We start from the raw sequence: 15,789 nt of genomic DNA, 5'->3' as shown, positions 1-15,789 counted from the left end.
ACTGAAATTAGTTATTTAATATCCACACCTATGTATTGCCAAATCCAGCACCAGAATGTGCTGATGTGTCTGACTGGCAGTCATAAAGTATGGATAAATTTTACTGTGGCGATATCGATTATTTCTGTGCAATTAATACAGTATCTAGGCAGAGGGACAGCTTAACAGCGTGCAGCTTTCAAGGTAAGTTATTCTGGTTTTTTTCCAGCCTTCTTTGAAAAAAGATGAATCAGTCTGGGGAAAAATATGAATTAATCTCTCCGTTAATGAAGCAAAAGGCTTTTCTTCTACAGTACAGTTACTTGTTACTTTTTCTGCAGTTCAGTTACTTGTTATTCCAGAATGCTTGTTTTTAAATAAGGTAACGGGGATGGCTTGTTAAAGAAACCTGCTCTTGTTTAGCTGAATTTAGTGAAGTACTTTGAAATTTCCTCTGTCTCACTGTGATTCTTATCCTTTCATTTACGTAGCACTTTAAAAAGGACCTTAATTGTGGAAATGCTTCACTGACAGCTGTGGAGCCAGCAGGCTTCACTGTCAGCAGATGCAGTGGAGCAAAAGCAGGGAGCACCCATCTCATCGCACCTTGCACCTGAGTCCTCTCAGATGGGAGAGGTAGGATGAGGGAGGGTAGAAAGGGATTTACAATCTCTCAGATGGTCAGAATTTGCTTTTTTTAGGACTGCCAGTCACAGAGAGGGATTTGTGCTGCACACATCTCACTGAGTGACAAAACTCAAATGTGTTTCATATGTGCTACTACATTGTGCTAATAAGCTCTTGTGCACTGGGACAAACTCACTATGGGGGGGGTTCAAAGGTGATAAAATCTGTATAATATAGTGTTCATCCCCTTAAAGCCTTCTGTAGTATAGTGTAGATTGGGGAACAGTCCCATAATCATCCCACAAAAAGCAGAATTGCTCCTTGAAAGGACATGGGGATAATGTTTGTCCCATGCCTGGAAGCGCATCACAGTGCAGGATGCTGAAGAAAAAGTTTCTTGTTTACATAAGTGCATGGGAGCACATTTTATAATGTGAAATGAAAAGAGGTGCAAAAAAAGAAGATTTGAATGTCGGACTCTGCTTAGATTAATACAGACATTTAATTCATGTTGAATAACTGTCCTTCAACAAGTTCTCAAATGTGGAAGTATGTGTGGAGTCTCTTAATGCCACAAGAGCTCTAATCTTTGAAATGGCTGGTGATGAAAGTGAAACCTGCTTGGGTTTTAACTGCGAGTCCTTTGAGCTTGTCATCCCTGCTTCTCTTTCTCAAGGGCAGCGTATGTTTCTCAGTGACTCATCTGCCTTCTAAGGGAGGGAAACAAAAATTCCTACAGGAGGAAGAAGAAAAAAGGAGGGAACAATTAACTAAATAAGTAGCTCGAGCTTCAAGCAGTGCAGCCTGTCTGCCTAGAAGCAGTTATGCTTTTACTCAACTACAGCCATGCTTCAGCACAGCACTTTAGTAAATAACGCGGACAGATCATGTACTGTGCTCTGACACTTCTCTTTCATCACTTACACAGGATGCTATGTCATGGAGTTGCATATTGTGTGGTTTGCAGAAGATACGGTATGGAATACATCATCTTGCATCTGCCCTTCCCTTTAGACGGTAGACTGTTGTCTGCGTTGGGCTTTTGACAGAAAATTAGAAGTTTTTTTCGTGTGCAGTTGAAGGAGCAGAACGATCGAGGTCTTTTAGACTTTACTTACGTTAAGGGTGAAAAAATACTAAGAAGTCTGCTACTAAGAATAATGTTCTGTCTTTATTGAGATCAGAATTAAGTGTGCTACTGTAGGAATAACAATTCTTATATTCCAATTCACTCTAAAATCTCAGAACAACTAAACAATAATGTAAGGATTTGATGAAAAAAAATCTCTTCTAACAAGAGCAATAGGCATATTTTTCTTCCATGAAGAACTGCACCATATGCCGAGAAAACTCATTCCCAGCCCACAGGATAACTTCAACAAGGGAGCAGATTGCAAAGATAACCTGGCTCTACCTCTAAGACCCTGACTTTATTTCTGCCTCCAAAACCTGCAGAATGAATTCTCCAGATTTTAGGGCCTTGGCTTCCACGTTTTGACCACTTTGGCTTTTCCCCACCGAATACAGTCTATGTTTGGCCCAATATTTGAGTAGTACAGAGGACTTAACCACCTAAAAAGGAGGCTGCAGCTTTTCCTGGACTATTTAGTCCTTGAGGACTGAGAAATATTCTGATGGAAAAATTCAGAGAATGTAGAGCCTTTTCCTTTTGAATGTGTTAAGGATTTTTGCTAGAACGTTTCTGTCTGCCTCTGAGAGTGTTCTTTCTTGTGAAAAGGGCAAATGCTTCACTTCTGCTGATTATATTTACAAAGGGCAGACTGAGTTTTTGCTCTTAACGGACAGAGGCTAGTGGCAAATGTTGCTCTTTCATATATCGCAGCATTCCTCGTGGTGTGTGCTGTCAGAGTCTATTAGGAATAAGCGCTTGGACCATACAGTTGTACAAACAAAGGCTTTGTGTTTCCTGTAGTCACCGAGAGCTGGGCAGAAAGTCCAAGAAAAAAGAGCCAGTGGTAGGCTGGGTACGTGTTTGAGGTGCTGTGTGAAGTCGGCATGCTGGGGCACGTGGGCAGAGTGCCTCGGCTACTTGTACGGGAGGACGGCATGTTTAATGGCTCCTCCTAGCCAGGCCACCGAAGCAGCTGAGTTGGGAAGCATGAGTGATGGCTATCAGGGGCCAAGGCTGAGTCAGCTGTAATACAGTCATAGGGAAACACACATTTTTCCTGAAAAAAAAATCAATAGAACTTTGCACCTTTTCTTGCCATATTTCCAGTCTGCACCATCAGCCATGCTTTGCTAACGGTTAAGCTGGTATAAATTCACTGAAGTTAATGGATTTCATCCAAAATGAATGGATTTAAAAACAGTGTAACATAGCTGATGTTAGATCCATGCACATGTAAAAAATACATGAAACAAAAGCAGTTTTTATAGCATGCAGATGACCTTCAAAACACCAAGCCCCAGCAAGACCCAGTAAAAAAGCAAAATTACCTATTTCCTGCTTATGCTCCTTTGCTGGCATAACTCCCAAGGAAAATAAAGCTTGCAACCCTGAAAATATTGCTATGAAGGGCAAGAGGGCCAGAGGCCCACTGAAGGGAAGAAGGGCAAGAGTGTGTGTTCGTTGACTCTGTGATGGAGAATGCAAAAGGCTGTCTGAATATGTTTCGCATTTCCTGCATAAAACGTTTTGGAGCTTCTTCTCACTTAGAATCAGTAAGTAAATCAATACTATGCTCCAAAACTTGTGTGTCAAAACTAGGTTAATGCATTTGCTGCCTCTGCTGTATTTGTTACTACACAGTAAATTTCATGCTTAGCCAGAGGCTGGCAAAGTTCATTTATTCATTATCCTCAAACTTCAGGCAGTTATTCAAACGTCCCTAGTACATCTATTTAATAAGAAAAGAACAGAAAATTGATGGGATCAAAAATGTTAGTCTTAATTAATGCTTTTAGCAAAGACTGATTGATTGGAGGGGGTTGTTATGAGACTATTAATTTGTACCAAGCAAACTGCTTGTTTTGAATAGCCAGTTCCTTCCCAGGAGGTGGAAGGCCCAGGCCTGTTTGGCCTGGGGTGTGTGCTGCGAGCTCCCTCCAGCCTGGCTGACCTGCTGGCCCTCGGAGACACCACCGCCATTGGACCCTGTCAACGTCTACTGCCGGGTAAGGAAAAACGTGTTACATGGCTGTGGGAGACTGCTGAAATACCGATGCATGCATCAATGACAATCCAAAGAAAGCACTGAAAAAGACGACCTTTTTCTCCTTTAAGGATGCATGCCAATGTTGATGAATGGATTGAACTCTCCTATTTTACCTCGGGTGACTGCCAGCCTTTTAATTCTAACAATTATGGACATGCTAAACAAATCTCAGTTAAATTAAGAGTCAAATTGAAGAGGACCATGCTGCAGAATTAGTTAAGGGATTTCCCTGTTTGTTATCTATAGATAAGGTTTCCTATTATTGTTAAAATGTTTTTCAAATCTCACATGGAAACTCCTCTGTAGTTCACTACAAAGGAAATGAACAAGGTCGCTATAAAAAACTATAAAATTACCAAGTTCAATAGAGAATTACATAAGACATTTCTTGGATTTACTCCGGGAAAGATGCAGAAGTTGGGGAAGGGGGCGTTAAGCTATTTAGTTTGTTCCGTGAACAAATCCATATACAACTTCAGTTAACTTATAATAGCCTTGAAATAGGAAGCAACAAATAAAATGTCTTTGGGGGGGTGTTAACACAGGATGGAAAAACCAGATGACCACATAAAATGGGCTCTTATTTTTGGAGTTTCTTGTCATGTTCCTTGAAAATCTGTCAGGCAGTCTTGTGTTTTGTTTTTGTTTTTAAACTAGAATAGGAATTCTCGATTTATTAAATATTTCTCGGGGTTTTCAGCAGCTCTGACAATCCAGTGGGAGTATCATGACTCGTTCTGGGTTGTCTTCAGGGTGATCTGCATAGTGTCTAGACAGGAGTTGATATTCAGCCTGTTAAAAGTCAGCTGCTTTGGCAAAATTACTAAAATACTTCTTATTTTCAATTACTGTGATTTTTATAATAGTTCTTAGTATTTTTTTTGTAAACAGAGCGCTTCTATATTTATACTCTGTGGTAAACACAAGATTTAGTTCTATATTTCCATGGCAGAGTCTCTCTTTAATGTATATACTGCAATTTATTTACTTACCGTTCTGGACAGTTGTATTTCACTATTTCCAGAATTGTCAGAGTTGATCCAAGTGACTGACACCTGTTAGTACATCATTAATCAAATGTCTTTGCAGTTTAAAAAAATGTGTCATCTGCCCTACAGGAAGAATTTTTGTATTATCTGGATACGTATGAGGAGAGTCCTTGTTGTGACTCTGAAGACTTCTACCTTTGACACCCCCAATGTGTTTGTCTCTTCCTCTCCTCCCATGAAGAGCAACACAGAGGGTCACTATGAACGAGTTATGAGTAGCTTGGCCAAATGTTAGCAAAAGGTTTGATACCCATTTATGTTGGGAAATGCCAGCGGCTAAATCATCCCTTGGCTCATCTGCCCTCTTAAGAGCATCAGACAACAGTACAGTCCCCTTCTTTCCCCTCTGTACTCCACCCTTTTGCCCATCAATGCATCCTTCTCAACAGGCGTCGTGGCATGGCACTGCCCTCGGTGCCGGCACTGCCCACACCTGCATCGCCCACTGCCGCGCAGCGCTCCTGTAGCCTCCCCGCCGCCGCGCAGCAGGCTGTGGGGCCAGGCTGGGCCAGCTGACGTACGGCTGAGGAAGAGCAGCGAAATGGCAGGTGGAAGTCACTTTAGGCTAGCAAAGGTTTTGCATGAGAAACCAGCCTCTGCCTCTTGAAGCAAGCTGCCAGGTCCAATTGCTGAGGATAGTGCTGGGGGGAACTGGAGAAAGCAGAAGAAATACACTCAGAGGATTAGTCCTGTGGGGCCTCTAGAAAATCACCAATGATGTGAGCTACTGCTCCCCCCACCCCCAGCTTTCTGGGATCCCCTCCCACTGAAAGTGGTATAACGGGTAGGTGGCTACTTCCTGTTCACAACTTGTCATAGGAGCAGGTGACTGTACAAGTACTCAGTCTGCAGGGGTGCCGCGGCCTGGCTTTCAGACCTGTGGCCTGTCCAGCAGCGATAAAACTTTCACTGTCTGAGCAGGTGCGAAGGAAGGCCGATGCCGTCTTTCCACTCTGCTCACAGCTGTGTGACACGCTCCAGCCCTTTGCAAAGTTGTGGCGCCTGTGAAATCACTACTGGGGTGAATTTATTAAATCACTCGGGAAACCTCTTACTCGCCATTCCCCGTGGGCAGCCCAGCCTCGCAAGCTTTACTCAGGTGCAGCAGCTGCCCCCGAGTACAGGGAAAAGCTGCCCGCTCCGTGTTCCTGAAGAGATCGCTGCCTAAGGATTTAAAAACACTGCCTTCCTTTTTTATGGCAAGTAATCCAGCATCTCTGACAGGAGTTGGGACTTTGTGCATAATGGGCTGTAAGAGGAAACATTCCACGTTGTTGTTATTGTATCACACACGATCATATATCGCTCTGAGGCTTGGAAAGCAGGAAATGCGTAGTCCACGTGCCTTGCCATGAACAAGTTAAGCAGTGTGTGAGCTTGGAAGCTATGTTTGCTTGGGAAGGCTGCTAAATCTTCATACAAGGACATACTGTACAAATCTGTGTCTGTGCCAGGCCAAGGAATAACTGTACTGAGTGATGCTCTAGCCCAAACTATGTCTGTCCGTGATACTGATTACTGTGATGGAAATGTAGCACTCGAGAAAGTGTGCAAGAGAAGTTAAAGGCAACAAAATCAAATGAGACAATAACTTACAATTTGATTAAGGAAACATCAGTTATTTTATGCTCTTCAGCAAATACACTCACACTTGTGATTCATTTATGCTAATTCAGTGCAATACAGAAAAACATATTCGGTGCTACAAATAATGATTATAGTGTAATCCATTTATAGAGTGCTTGGATATAATTTCAAGTTTTGTAGTACAGTAGAATGAAAGTCTAAGGTTAAATGCACAGCAAGGTGCTAACTGCAATCCTAGTTAAAATGAACCTCAGTTTACAGTTAAGTTGTTGGTTGAGCTAATAACTTTGTATTCCTAGTTAGCTTTTAGTCCCACTGAAGTCAACAGCAGAACTCCTTAGATAGTAGAATCTCGTATGTGACCTCATTTAATAATAATACTGGCATTTTAATCTCCAGGGAGATGAGCCAGGTTTGGCAAGACAGGAAAACAAAATTTAGTACATACCAGTGCATCAGGCCTACTGTGGGTTTGTTGAGTTGGCCTTCGGGCAGCTTTTTTAGCATGCAGACAGATAAGGAACAGTGATTCGCTTTGCTTCCAGACTTGTGGAAGCTCAAACCCAAGCAAGTCGTAGTTAAGAAACACACACGCGCACTGGACAGCTATCAAAATCTGAACTGTAACAAGATTTAAAAATCAAGACCAAGCAAATGACAGTGAATCCAGGTTGCTACAGTGTCAGAAGTGGGAAATTAAGCTTTTTTCAATATTTTCAAGAGCATAAGATCTAATTATTAACCCAAGGGTCAATTATTTTGAGACCAGGTAGGTCGTCTTATGCTACTTGTGGCTAGACTACTGCATTGCACTAAGTAAACCATCTCAAAAGCAAATACATAGAGCTTTGCAGTGTACGGAAAGTATTTGTCGGTCTGGTCATAAATGGACATGGAAAAGTCAACCGAGTTTAGGATCATTATTACCCAAGGGTAATTTAAACGTCGCCATGGCAGTTTTTCGAGCAGAGCAGTGCTAGAGAAAGCACTGCTCGTGTTCACTGCCATGAAAACACCATGTGGGTCACCCATTACATTCCCCTTGATTCAGTGCGCATCTGTTGCTGCTGGCATTTCCAGGGCTTGGGAAAAATCATCCCTCCGATTTGTTGTTTATAGCTGGAAGTGCAATTAAAAGATGGCAAGGGAGGCGGGGAGGTGGTGCAGGAAGCTACAGGGGGCTGGTCACCTGGGGACACTGTAGAATTTACTAGCTGTGGTTTCTCTCAAGTAGGAAACAGCCGTGCTGTAGCGTCCGCACAGGGAATGTGCTCAGTCAGTTCTGCAGTTGTGCTGAAGTCATCTATTTTTATTTGAGCAGCACCTATGGTCCCAAAACAGCCAGATGGAGCTCAAGTAGACAGTTGAAAAAGCAGAGCAGCAATATTTGCCATGGCTCCAAGTTTCACTCTGCTCTAAAACAAGCTCTTCTTAGTGGAGGAAAAAAAAGGGTGGTTTTTTTTTTGTTTGTTTGTTTTTTGTTTTGTTCTTCCTTCATGTGCTGAACCAAATGGCAAAATAAGGTGTTTTCCCAAATAAACTCACTGATGCTCATTTTTACAATGCATCCCTAGCTAATTGGGGTACAATGCGGTGCCTAATTCAAATGCTATCTAGCCTGAGGGTTTAAAGAAAAGCTTAGCTTTCCCTGCACAGCACCGAATGGAGATAGCTAATATGACAACTGCCTATCAGTAGGCTGCAGGCTTTCAAAAGAGCAGGTGACATAGGAACGATATTTAATGGGCTGCTATTGCAGCTTAAATTCTGCCCACAGTCATGCCTGTTTGGTTCAAGGTACTTAGTCAATTAGCTGATAAGACATTAAAAAGTCCAAATGTAGAACTTATTTCAGGAGAAAATATTTTAACAGCACGGGTAACTATCGGGCGTGCATTAAGAAACTTGGGACACGGGAAAAAATTTAGTTTAGCTACAGTTAAATAATTGTAATAGAACAATGCTGACCCTAACTACTGTGTGCTATCACCTGGCTTTTACCACCCGGGGAGATTAAGATTGTTTTGTTTTTCTTCTGCTCTCTTTTTAAATATATTGTATATATATTTACATTTAATCTCCATATGTATATTTAATATCCATGTTTGAGACCAAAAAAACCTAACGTTTTAGAGAGCAGTAAGTGCCCTTTAAATCCACCAGCACAAACCAGGGTCTCACAGAAATAGCAATTGCAAGTGTAAAGTAGACCCGTCTGTGTAAGACACCTCCCCCTCCCCCCCCACAAATTTATAACATTGTAATGTATTTCCTTACTTTTACATATGCCTGGTTTATGTGACCCTGGCAATATGTAAGAATGGTTGTTGACTGGTGGGTTTTTTTGTTTTACTTTAATGTAATATATGGGAGGCTGAATGTTTGCAAGTTACTTGACTGGCATCGCTCTGAGAGTCAAAAAAATTGCTATGCCTACTTGACTGAGATTAAAATGGGTAGACTGTGCACACCTGGCTCCTGCCCTCAAAGTGCAGGCTTGGAAGGCTTCCATTAAATTGTTGTTTTCAGTTATTGTTAGTTCCTAAATCAGTTAATTTCTTTCCTATAATGAATGCACAGTATTGTAAGCCTAAATGCCATATTCTCTACTGATCTATTTCCACAACCTGTTTAGTGAAATAATTAAAATGATTTACAAGGCTGACCCAATAGCTTAGTGGTTCAGTAAATCACGTTGGCATGGGAGAGGCTCAGCTAGTTTTAAACACTCAGCTATTGGCAGCATCACCCTCTCAGCGTGGAGCTGCAGTGAGGGCCATGCTGCAATGTGAAGATGCACTAGACGCTGGATGGCAGAAACACCTCCTCCGATGCTCAGAGAGGAGGAGTCAGACAGCTTTGCTTGGTGGTCATCTCCGTTCCAGGAGAAATTTTTTTTGTTTTGGTGCTACCAAACCAAAGCAGAATTGAAGCTGCAGTCTTCAGGTAATGTATTTTCACCAAGAACTTCCCCCAGAACTGCAAGACAGTATCCCTGCTTACATCCAAGAACCGGGTCTAGGAGTCTTCTGAACTATTTTTCTCACCTCCCCGTGTGCCCAGCACCGCTGCCCCGGCAGCCTTGCCCAGGCGTACCTCCTGCAAGCTGGCTGACCCTGCTCAGCTGTGAGCAGCCATCCACAATGCTGCTCATCCAGGCAAAATGGGGCAACTGTGGAGCCTGGTGGTTTTACATGAAAGACAATGTGGAAATGAGTATTAGTATTATTTTTTTTGGTTGTTTTAATTCACTAGAAGAAATCTATAAACATGATCGCTCTTTTAATGCTGGGGTTATTAGGCAAGAAGGGCTTGTTAGGATTCAGTGGTGTCCAAAAAGAGATGCACTTTACAGGGCATGCCCCAAAGTCTCTTAAAATTCGTGGAGGTCTCCAGTAATTTAATAATTTTGAAGGGCCATAAGGTAATTCCTAGTGCTACAGGGAGGGCTCAATTACAACAGAAGGGTCAGCCCCCTGAAAGAGGAATCCCCCCCCCCCCCCGTAATGAGACAGGCTCTGCTGACTTCCTCGCCTTGTTTCCCACTGCCCTTACACCCGAGTGCACATAGGGGCTTGCAAACCCTTCCCCTTCTGTTTCTAGCCCAACTGCCTTCAGTCTGGTAACACTAATAATGGATTTCCTCGGCAGCACACAGGCAGAAGGACAACACAGCCATGCCTGGAAGGCAAAGTAAAAGGCTTATCTCCTCAGACAGTGGCAAGAGCATACCATAGTTAAAGTATGATTATGAAAAGCTCATAGCAGCCCTGTTTGCCATAAAAATGTGCATTTTGACAGCTGCAGTCTGGAACAAAATAACAGAGGCGCCTTCTGAGGAATCAGCACTGTGGCTGAAAGCAAGGCACATCGGCAGGGCAGCCCTTGTGGGACTCGTTGCCCACAACAGTTCCTGCCCTGGCCGGCAGCGCAGCGAGGACGTGCCCGGGGGGGACACGCGCATCGACGTGAAGGTTACTAACCTCGGTCCTCAGCCACAACAAGGGAGGGACAGAGCTCACAGCTCTGAAATCAGTCAGCGTTTGAGACACCATTTATAGTATCGCCACTTGCAATTTCCATACCAGAGCAAGCCTCAAGCCTGCTTTCAGAGCGGCGTACATTTGTTACGGTTTTATTCTTTTTGCAGAATCATATAAAGAAAAATACTCTATAGACACTTAAAAATTTGACAATGTTTGCTGGATACACTTTGCAACAGACGTCATTATCATCCTTCTTGAGCTAAACCTGCCACGGTTTCTATTTTGCATTAAATGGACCTTAATTTCACAATGTGAATTCAACTGGAACTTTTTTTTTTAATTAATATAAATTTTACCCGTGGACTGACTGCGCTAGGCACTGAAAAGAAACGCTTCTTGCTTGTGACTGTACCAAAAATGTAGGTCAGAAAAATCAAAAAGCAGTGTGGGCAAATGGGCTGTGATCACACTGAAGGAGTGACTATTCCTCCTCAAAGGTAGAAGAAAATAAAGGAAAATCTGTTTTCCTTCTGCTGCCTCAATGCTGATAATTCTGCAGATCAGAGGTTTGTTTTTTTTTTTTTTTTAAGAAAGAAACCTGCTGTGCTGCAGTATGCTCATCAGTGTTGAAATACATATAGTTATTCCCTTAATGCCACACTCAGAAGTGTAAATACGCGCTGCTTTTTTCGGAGATGTCAGGCACCCAGCAGCAGCTCTCTGTGCTGCCGGCAGTGGAGGAGGGCCTGTGCAGTTGCTTTGCACACACCAAAACACGCACCCAGCAAACCTCAGTGGGGCCAGGCTCTGTGGCGCCACTGGGGCCTGTTTTCCTGGTAATTCAGGTCGGGGGGGGGGGGGGGGGGGGGAGGTTCCTGGGACATCTATTAGACTCCACTATGAAAAGGCTTCACCAGAGGAAAGAGGTAGTGCAGTGTTAATGGCACATCTAGCCTCTAATCCAGCCAGCTAGTCTCATAAAAGCTGCAGAGGGATGTTGCATGTTGCATGGATGTTGTTTGATGTCTACGACAAAGTTGATTGAAACCGGACATAAGGGTCAAAAATGACCTCGGGGAGAGTTTTTTTTGTTGTTGTTGTTTCCCCCTCACACACCCCGGGGGGGGGGGGGGTGTATGTACGTACACATAACGGGCTCACATTGACTTCACTGTGCCTGCAGCAATCAGGTGCCCCCCCCCCCCCCCCCCAAATTTCTAACTGGTTCCAGAATAAGTTTTCTCCCAGAATGGGTTAATCACCAAAAAAAAAAAAGGGGGGGAGTAGCTCTATTAATAACGAGTGCCAAATTGCCAAAGCTGCCGTGGTACTGAGCAAAGCATTAATCATTGCCCCCAAGAGAACAGCTAGCACATGAAAGCACATTATTGATCACAGGCACAGGCCTATGTACAAGTCAGTCCTTCACTGCACTTTCCCTGTGCAGCTACCAAAGCAGCCTTAATCTTCCAGCAGTCGCATGTAACAGCTGTTTTTCTTGTAGGTGTGATTCGCAACTGCAGCAGTCCTAATTTTACACCAACGTAACTCTCAGAAATCCTTTTAAACCACCCTAACATAGAAGTGAAGCAAGCGCAAGCTATTTGTTAACTAGCACTCTGTGCTTACTGAGCTGTGGCAAAGCAAAGGATCCCCTGGCAGCTGTCTGCAAATATGGTTCGGATCTGTTCTAAGTCTCCGATTAGTTAATTCTGTTTAAAGGCTCTGCTTAAATTAAACATTTCTCTCTCTCACTTGCTATTCTGTTTTTTTAAGTAGTATAACATGATCATCTCTACCTCCTGAAAAAATCATTTGCAGGATAAAAGCCCCCCCCCCCCCCCATTTTGCTCCACTACAAAATGTATAAATTACGCTCATGCTAAAATTAACATATATTGCTGAGGCAAAGGACTTGTCATCACCGTGGGTATCTATTAGCTTCTAGCATTTCCTGAGAGGGGAGTTTAATTAACAACCTGACAGACTAGCTCACTCCAGAACTGCATCTGCACTTACTACTTTTATCTCCTTAGACACCGGACACCCTCTAAGCTTAGCAGATTGGACAAAATGTTTTATATTGAACAAGGTTATTGTTTTTTTTAATGACTTCTTATAGCACTGACTACAGACAGGGTTTTTGGGGGGGGGGGCATTTTTTCCAACTATCAAGGCAATACTGGTGCATTGACCCTTTGCTGCTCCATCATACACTGGCCATTCAGAAGAAACCACATTAGGTATCAGGAGAGCACATACATGTTTTTAAAGCGTTAGCAGCTGACCGCTTCTCGCACAGCCCCTGCCTGCAGTGGGAATTAAGTCAAGTCCTATCTGGGAATCAAAACCATCAGACGCTTTGACTCATTTTCTGTCTCCCATATATGAACACTTCAGGTGGAAACACAGAAAGATTCCCGCCCGCACAGCTTAGTATGATCAGTTGGCTCGCAGTGACTGAAATCTGCCTGAATTCCTCCTGCTGTTTGGCGACATACGTTATATTTGGTTATTAAAAGGTAACGTGTTAACGAAGCATATTAAAAAGCTATACTGCCTGCACGAGAGGCATAGTTATCAGCACAGCCACAGACAGCGTTAGGGGTTATTTTAAGTAACGTGCCTAACAACTCACCACTCCGTATTGAGTGGTTAAGATGTCTATTAATCTTCTATTATCACAGTCAGCAGAACTGTACGCTTTTGGTTCAGGGTTACTGTGGCAAAAAAGGGCCTTCATGGGGCTATTTCGTTTGAATCATGCAGTTGTATGACAATCAGTTAAATAAAATCCTTAGCTTTTAAAATAGACAAAATCCTTAAAAGGCTTGAGGGTTTTGTTGTTGTTGATAGTCTTGTTAGGCCCAGTTTCAACAGGCAAATATTTTTCACCTGTTTTTGAGGCGGGGTCACTACCTGACTTTGTGGAGACATGCATATAGAACGGGCAGGAGTAAACGTGTACTGGCACATTGTGACAAGCACACTCAAACCGGGGGGACGTAAAAATACTCAGTGCCTTAAAAAAAATGAGGCCGTCATTTGTGTGGACTTTAGAGATGCATCTCATCAGTCAGAGAGCTGACTTAGTTCATTAAAAAGAATGGTTCACTCCTGACAGTCTAATTGTATTACTTTGAAAGAGTCTGGCAGGAACAGGCTCTTGCCAAAGAGTGATGCCTTTGAAAAAGCAGCCTCGTTACAGAGGAAAAACGAGGCATATGTATCTGTTTATTTAATTAACGAACCTTTTCAAATTTCTCGGGACTTCTTCTCAATTCCTAATTCCATGTCGCAGGTGTGCTGCTAGTTCAAGCGCTGGCTTGGAGCTGGCTTGGAGCTGTGCAGCATGCCGCTTCCTTACAGAAGGCCCTTGCCCCCCGAGGAGCCAGGCCGGCACGGCAGGAGCCGGCCGCCCCTCCCGCCAGCACCCCGCGGGAACGGAGGCGCCCACCGAGCCGGAGGGCTCCCTGCCGCCGCCCTGCCCAAGCCCCCAGTGCAAAAGCCATTTCAGGGAAATGTAGCAAAAGATAGTTCGGTGATGCACAGCTTAGCTAACACAGTTCCAGCGTGGGAAGTGCTTCTACCTGCCCGTCTCCTGCTGCTTCTCTCGGGTTGTAGGTGAGTTTGCATAAAACATACCTGCCGCTTTTATTTTTAGGAGCTTGTTGTCTGTTGTCCCGAGCAGTCTGTGGCCCTGGAGCGCTGAGCACAGTAGCCGCCCTGGCTGATAGGGGATGCACAAATACTGCAGCAAAAAACCAGCTGCAGTATTGTACCATGAAGTACTTTAAGGAATCGTTTTTCTCTCACATTCTATCGCAAATAGAGTGCAGCAACATTTTTTTTTTTTAGCCAAAACTTATCTCTGGTAAAGTACAAAGTCAAGGCAACCAAACCATTTCATACAGGCTTGCAGAATTTGACAACTGTTTTCTGGAAAAAAAGTCTATACACTTTTTTTGATGAAAATCGATCATAATTGCTTTTTGAGTCTAATAATCTTTTTATTTGATTTTTAATTTTTAATGAATTATGTTAATTTTATGTAGTTTAACCAAGACTAAATGAAATACAACATTAAACTGTTCAATCTGCTATAATTACTACGACTATTATCTTCTAGTTTATCATCAGTTTTATTTAATACTCATTTTGCGTCATATGCACCTATCACAATATAAGCCAATGTTAATCATGTTTTAAGAGTCCAATATTAGGTAAGATCTAAATGAGATTCAAAGAACAGCAGAATTAATGACGGAAAGACAGACTGTAATGAAATAATTCACGGCTGCAGAATGCTGGTAGTAACTGGGAAATACAAGCCGGTAAAGAGTAGCAGTGGTGTCGCTCATCGTGATGCGTGTTTGACTCATACGTGATTTCCTCAGCATGCAAGGGAAACCAAGTGCGATCTACCAGAGACTCAGCTCACTGACTGCTCGCTGCTGGTTTGGGGACTACATGTTGCCTTTTTAGCCTTGTTTGGGCTAAGTAATTACAATTCTGCATCGTTCTGCTCCACTAGTCTAAGGATACAGCTTCTTATTTTGATCTAAAAATAGATCAGTGTTTAAAAACTGGCAATTCCTTCAAAATCCACTTTCCACAGATGTTTTTCCTGTGATGTAAAAAAGGCTCGTATATGTCAGCTGTATGCTAAAAGAAGCCACACATAGGTAAATTCTTCCAAAAAGGAGAAATAATTTTTAACTTCACTTTTTCCGCATCCTTGAAACAAAGAGTTGAATAATAACACTACAGAAATACGTACCAAATGATCACAGTAGATAGTACTCAAAAGCCCATGGCAGACAAGCAGCCAAATACAGCTTTATGTTGGCTTCCGTAGGGGCACCTGCAATGCAAGGAGTGAGAGAGGCTTTTTGGGGAGCAGGATTTGGCCTAGGTGAGTTTGTCATCCTAATCCTTATCTTGGGCTGCCCTCTAGTGAAACAAGTATTAGTTACGAGACCATGGCCTCATGCTAATATTACTGAAAAAAAAAAAAAACCTTGCTTGTTTGTTTGCTTGGTTTTAATGCGATTGAAGTAACCCCATCTAGGCAACTTTTAACTCATTAACACTTTCTGCAAACATATTTTGGGTTATTATTTGCCTTCTGATTTCTGACCTACATTTGAATTATGTTTCTAAGCATTTTCTTTTCTTCTTCACGCTTATGAAAGGTTCCCTAACCCTCCTCTCCACCACCAAAGTGATAACTGCCATTTGAGATGACAAGGAGCTAGAATTTTAAGGAAATCATAGACCTTCGGCCAGAAAGAATACTCTTTGGCCGGGGAAGGGTGGGGGAGAGAAAAATACCCTCATCATAGTTAATGATTTAAAGACCACCTCATAAAGCAAAGCAGA

The 15,789-nt window shown here is 42.8% G+C and overlaps 1 long non-coding RNA gene across 2 annotated transcripts in view; it reads right to left on the bottom strand.

Annotated features, from left to right (window-relative positions):
• Positions 1–29: 29 nt before the first annotated feature.
• The window catches only part of LOC104146348 (uncharacterized), a 45,333-nt gene continuing 29,573 nt past the window's right edge, over positions 30–15,789 (bottom strand). Inside the window, exons 2-4 of one of the 2 annotated variants that reach the window (XR_011143324.1) lie at positions 15,188–15,271; positions 6,870–7,042; positions 30–5,485 (exon numbers count right to left, since the gene is read on the bottom strand). This is a non-coding gene — a long non-coding RNA (uncharacterized lncRNA). The remainder of the gene's footprint in view (positions 5,486–6,869; positions 7,043–15,187; positions 15,272–15,789) is intronic. The other variant, XR_011143325.1, reaches the window with a different exon arrangement.

The sequence above is a fragment of the Struthio camelus genome, chromosome 10 (assembly GCF_040807025.1).
Source record: "Struthio camelus isolate bStrCam1 chromosome 10, bStrCam1.hap1, whole genome shotgun sequence".
In the NCBI taxonomy this organism is placed as follows: domain Eukaryota; kingdom Metazoa; phylum Chordata; class Aves; order Struthioniformes; family Struthionidae; genus Struthio; species Struthio camelus.
This window is presented reverse-complemented; position numbering and strand designations above follow the sequence as displayed.